Source organism: Phalaenopsis equestris, unplaced genomic scaffold (genome assembly GCF_001263595.1).
Source record: "Phalaenopsis equestris unplaced genomic scaffold, ASM126359v1 Scaffold212537, whole genome shotgun sequence".
NCBI classification, from domain to species: domain Eukaryota; kingdom Viridiplantae; phylum Streptophyta; class Magnoliopsida; order Asparagales; family Orchidaceae; genus Phalaenopsis; species Phalaenopsis equestris.
Window position 1 is genome coordinate 133144 of NW_018231459.1, and position 6523 is coordinate 139666.

The 6523-nt window shown below is 35.1% G+C and overlaps 1 protein-coding gene across 6 annotated transcripts in view; it reads left to right on the forward strand.

Moving 5' to 3' along the window:
• Nucleotides 1-6523, forward strand: part of LOC110036913 — a 116523-nt gene that overhangs the window by 97604 nt on the left and 12396 nt on the right. The window lies entirely within an intron of this gene.

The following is a 6523-nucleotide window of genomic DNA, read 5'->3' on the forward strand; positions in this document are numbered from 1 at the left end:
ATTTTTATCTTGCTTAATTAGTCTTGGAATGTAATAGGAATTTTTTTGAATTTATTTAGTTAGTTTCCTTATCTAAGGAGGAGAGACTCCTATATGTAAATGCACCTTGAATTGAATTATTTAGAAGAAATAAAATTTTCTCTTAAATTTCTGGTTTTATGGTATCAGAGCGGGAGATAAAATTCTGAAAAAAAAAACCGTAGCCTTCATCCCTGGTAGCCACTGCTAGCTTCCGCAAGCCGCAATCCTGTAAGCCGCGATCCTTCTACCGCGAGTCGTGATCCCTTCGAACCTTCGGCATATCTCCGATTCCTACTTCCTGAGCCACAGGGACTTCTTCTGCCACTTGCAAAGCCGAACCATCTCTTCTTTTTATCATGCCTTCAATCCATGAGGCTTTCTCAGAAGTTCGCCGCGAAGAAACTCAAAGAGGAGTGATGCTCAACAAGAAATCCATTCCTACCAGCATACCCGAGATTTCGGCATATATCAGCAAGCGGACTGTTCCATATTCACAGAAGAATGAGGAGAAACCACGGGTATGGTGTGATCATTGCAGCAAGTCACGACACACTAAAGAAACCTGTTGGTACCTCCACGATAAAGCTGCAGACTGGAAGCTAAGAAACAAGCACAATCCACCTACTGTTAATGTTGTTGCCAAACAAACCAACCCATTTAACAAAGAACAAATCGATCAACTCCTAAAACTGCTAAACTCTCGTTTGGCTACTGGTACCTCAACTCGTTCAATGGTACATGAAGGTAAACAACTAAACCCTTGGATTATTGATTCAGGAGCTTCTGATCATATGACTAATTTACACTATCTATTTCATTCATACATCCTATGTTCTGGCCATGAAAAGGTTCGTATTGCTGACGGTAGTTTTTCTTCCATTGTTGGAAAAGGAAACATTAACCTGTCCAAGAGTATAGGTCTTAAATCTGTACTTCATGTTCCAAAACTCAATTGCAATCTTCTATCCGTCAGCAAACTTTCAAAAGATTCTAACTGTCATATAATTTTCTGTGAATCTTCTTATGTTTTTCAGGACCAGAAGTCTGGGATGATGATTGGGAGAGCTAAAAAGATATCAGGACTTTACTATTTTGAGAAAAGTGTTCCTGGTAAAAATAAGGTTGAAGCTTACAGCATTATGAGGTCGAACCCTGCATTAGAGAAAATAATGAAATTGCATCTTAGACTAGGCCATCCAAGTTTTTTTTATTTAAAACATTTATTTTCAAATTTGTTTAAGGGTGTTAATTGTGCTTTACTTCAATGTGAAACATGTTATTTGGCAAAAATTCATCGCATAAATTTTTCTCCAAAACCATACTCTCCATCAAAACCTTTTTACATGATCCATAGTGATGTTTGTGGACCTTCAAAAGTCAAAATATTATCTGGGAAAAGGAGATTTATGACTTTTATTGACGATCACACCAGAATATGTTGGGTTTATCTTATAAGCAAAAAATCAGAAGTTGAAAATTTTTTTAAAGATTTTTACAACATGATTGAAACTCAATTTGAAACTAAAATATGCATCCTTAGATCTGATAATGGAATTGAATATTTAAATGAATGTTTAGGGGAGTTCTTAATAAACAAAGGCATAATTCATCAATCTACTTGTCGTGACACTCCACAACAAAATGGAATTGCTGAAAGAAAAAATAGACGTTTACTTGAGGTTGCTCGGGCTTCATGTTTTCAATGAATGTTCCAAAATATTTCTGGGAGGGACGCTATTTTAACAGCATCATATTTAATAAACTGAATGCCAACTCGAGTTTTACAATGTACAACTCCTCTAAACAAACTGAAAAATAATTTTTTAAGTCTACGAATGTCTTCAAATATTCCTTTAAAAATCTTTGGATGCACATGTTTCGTTCATAATCCGAATAATTGCCGATCAAAATTGGATCCAAAATCTGAAAAATGCATTTTTCTTAGATATGCCTAAAAAAAGTGTTATAAATGCTTTAATCCTATCTCAAAAAAATTTTCATTAGTATGGATGTGACCTTCATGGAAAAAATTCCCTTCTTTCACAAAAATCCACTTCAGGGGGAGTATAATATAGATGAAGAAGATGATTTTTGGAAAGTTTCTAACTCATTACCAAAAATTGTTGTAACATCAAGTACATCTGAGGTTTGTGAAAACAAAGAACCAGAAATAGCTGTTGAAAATAAGGAGAACCCTAGTCAAGAGACACCTGAAAGTATTTTAGGGGGAGAAATACCGCACAATACAACAACATAACCTCCTCTTTATTCCAGGGAGAGGCTCCATAAAAGAAAAAAAGTTCAAACTGAATCTTTAGCTCCCTCCCAATTTGAAGAACCGAATGATGGTCCTCAAGAAACACAGGTAATTTCTGATCCTGATCTTATTTTTTCACATCTTATTTTTTCACCATCTTATTTTTTCACCAACAGAACCTCAAGATTCAAAGATTATGAATCTGGATCTTCCTATAGCCTTTAAAAAATGAACACGTTCTTTTACTACCAAATATCCCATTTCGAAATACCTATCCTACAAAAAAATCTCACACAAACATCAAGTTTTTTTGTCAAAAATTTCTAATATGTCTGAACCTAGAACAATACATGAAGCTCTTAGTAATCTAAATTGGAAAATAGCAGTAAAGGAAGAGATTGATGCTCTTTTGAAAAATGAAACCTGGGAAATTGTCTCTCTACCAAGAAACAAGTCTACTGTTGGGTGTAAATGGGTCTTCACTACTAAAGTCAAATCTAATGGAGTATCGAAAGATATAAAGCAAGATTAGTAGCGAAAGGATTCACTCAAACTCATGGAATTGACTATCATGAGACATTCGCTCCGGTAGCCAAGATCAATTCTATTCAGGTTTTACTGTCCATAGCAGCAAATCGTAATTGACCCTTGCATCAGCTCGACGTAAAAAACGCTTTTTTAAACGGTGAATTAGAGGAAGAGGTATTAATGGATCTTCCACCAGGATTTGAGAAGAAGTTTGGAGAAGACAAAGTGTGCAGATTGAAGAAATCCTTGTATGGGCTCAAGCAATCTCCTCGCCCCTGGTTTGAGAGGTTTGGACAAGTAATTACAACATATGGATACACTCAGAGTCAAGCTGATCATACTATGTTCTACAAACATTCAGAAACTGGTAAACTCGCTATACTCATTGTCTATGTAGATAATATTATCCTCACAGGGGATGATGCTAGGGAAATTGAGAAATTAAAAGAAAGATTGGCCACAAAATTCGAGATTAAAAATCTGGGAGATGTAAAATATTTTCTTGGTATTGAGTTTGCCATCTAAGGAGGGGATCCTTATTAATCAGCGAAAGTATGTACTCGACTTACTCAGTGAAACCGGAATGCTTGGGTGCAAAACAACTAAAACTACGATTGAACCAAATAAAAGGTTACAAGTGACAAATAAAATAGATGGTGTCAAAATAGATAAATAAAATAGATGGTGTCAATAAAAAACAATATCAGAGACTGGTGGAAAGACTAATCTACTCGTCACACATTCGTCCTGATATAGCATTTGTTGTTAGCATGGTAAGTCAGTTTATGCATTCCCCAAATACTCATAATTTGGAGATTGTCTATCGGATCCTTAGGTATTTGAAAGGAACACCCGGAAGAGGACTACTATTCAAGAAAAATGAGAACTTACAGGTAGAAGCATTTACAGATGCAGATTGGGCTGGAAGTGTTACAGATAGAAGATCAACCTCAGGGTACTGCACTTTTCTAGGAGGAAACTTAGTAACGAGCAAGAAATAAAGTGTCGTGGCAAGAAGCAACGCTGAAGCTGAATTCAGACCTGTGGCTCATGGGATATGTGAAGTTCTATGGATTAAAAGAATTCTCAAGGAGTTAAAAATTCATAGTCCACCACCAATAAAGGTGTACTGTGATAATAAGTGTCATCGCCATCGCCTACAATTCTGTCCTTCATGATAGAACAAAGCACGTAGAGATAGACAAACACTTCATCAAAGAAAAAATTAACAGAGGAGATATCTGTATAGTGTATGTTCCCTCCAACGACCAAGCAGCAGATATTCTAACAAAGGATCTTCACAAAAAACAGTTCGACGGTTTAGCATGCAAGCTGGCTCTGAAAGATATCTTCATGTCAACTTGAGAGGGAGTGTTGAAAGATCTAATTCAAAATTCAAAATTCAAATTACAATATTTATTGTCTTTCCTTTTCTACAGATATTATTCTCCTTTCGTATTTTTATCTTGTTTAATTAGTCTTGGAATGTAATAGTAATTTCTTTGAATTTATTTAGTTAGTTTCCTTATCTAAGGAGGAGAGACTCCTATATGTAAATACACCTTGAATTGAATCATTAAGAAGAAATAAAATTTTCTCTTCAATTTCTGGTTTTAGTCGGGTCTAGGAATTGTAGTAGGATTGAATAAGGTATTGAGTTGGTTGATGATTTTGATTACGTGGTTTTTTGGGTTGTCATAGAAACAACAAATCCCTAAAAGTTGTCATAGAAACAACAAATCCCTAAAAATTTAGGATTTGTTAGGCTCTGATACCAGATGATACTATTCTAGTGCTCCTATAATATGTTTAGGAAGCGGGTTTTGCAGTGGGGTGATTGTGGAATAGCAAGGGGATGATAATATAGACTGTGATGATACTACGATAAAGCTCCTAAAATGTGTTTATGTAGTGGGTTTTGTGGAGAGGTGGTTGTGCAATAGCAAGAGAGTGATAATATGGGCGGTCGACAGTGTTTGATGGGAATAGATGATGTTTTGTGGCTGTTCGGACTGAAAACAACATGTCAAACATCTTAATGTGAAAATACGGGTGGTGAGGAGGTTCCACCGCCTATTTCTAAACAAAATATAGACACACTATTTGCAATAGAAAATGATACAACATTTCGCAGAGCACGACATAGAAAAAAGTCTCCAAATCATAAAATCAATAAAATTCAAAAATCCAAATAGCCACCACTACATATGTAAAAATCTCATGATAGAAAATAACCTAATTAGAAAATAAAAAACAAGAAAGGACAAGAAGGAAGAATAATATGTTGGAATTATTTTCAGATTGCAACCTATGCGAGATGTCTATCGTGATTCCTGACAACTCCGTGATCTTTTGGGTAATCCCACAATCTCTTTGCTCAATCGCCCGCGTCAATACTTAAGGGCAAGGAGATCATACAATATTTTTAGACTTTCAAATTATGGGAAGATGGTCATATTGATTGTGTATGTGGACGATATAATTCTCATTGGTGACGACATATATGAGTTGAACCGTTTGAACACTTCTCTCATCAATTTTTTGAGCCAAGGACTTAAGATCTCTCAGATAGGTTTCTTGATTGAAGAATAAGATTGTTGTTTCCCAAGGGAAATATGTTCTTCATTTTTTCATTGAAACTGGAATGATAGGGTGTATACTTACAGACATTCCAATTTATCCCAACTAGAAACCGGGAGATCGGAAGGAAGGTCATTTAGTAAATATATTTCAATATTAAAAGTTGGTGTGAAAGTTGATATACTTATCACATACCAACCAATTATTGTCTTTGCTATGATTGATAAACACCTTGAAGTAGTTAATATGATTCTCGGATACTTAAACAATACACTAGACAAGGGCTTATTCTTTCAAAAGACCACACAACACAACATAGAGACAAACACTAATGCGGATTGGATGGGCTTAGTTAGTGATAGGAGATCAAAGTCTGGATACTATACTTATGCTTAGGAAAATCAATTTACATGGCCAACTAAGAAACAAAATGTGATTGTGAGTAGTGCCGAGGTAGGATATAGGGCAATGGCTGATGGAGCATGTGAGATGTTATGATTGAAGAGTTGTGCATCCCGATAAAAATGTCATTGAAGTTGTACTATGCCAATAAATCTTTCATAGGCATTGTATAAAATCCAGTGTAACATGATCACACAAAGCATGTGGAGATTGACAAACACTTCATAAAAAAGAAGATTGATTGTGTAGCTATTTGCATATCTTTTATTCCGACAACACAACAAATAACAGACATCTTCACCAAAGAATTTTTAGGCCTAGCTTTGAGTTTTTTGTAAGCAGGCTAGGCATGATAAATATTTATGCTACAACTTGAGAGGGGTGTCAGATCTTTAGGAATCTCTATTTTTAGTTATTCTATTTATAGTACTTTTTATTTAGAGTATTTGTTGGTAATTTATGATTTATATTTCTTTTTCATAGCACGGGGATTTTGTGTTTAATTTTGTAGCTTTCCTAATTTTGTGGCCTTTCCTTTTGTTTACTTTGTAAATGTTTTTTTATGAAATTGAAGAATAATTCTTTTTCCTTTCCAAAAACTACAACAAACTACCAAGCAAAATATACTATTGGAATTTATTGTGTGTTTCAAGAATAGTTTCTTAATTAAATTCCTTGACGCAGGGGCTATTGTTGCATCGATCCAACCTGGTTCAACAAGGAGTTTCCGGTTCA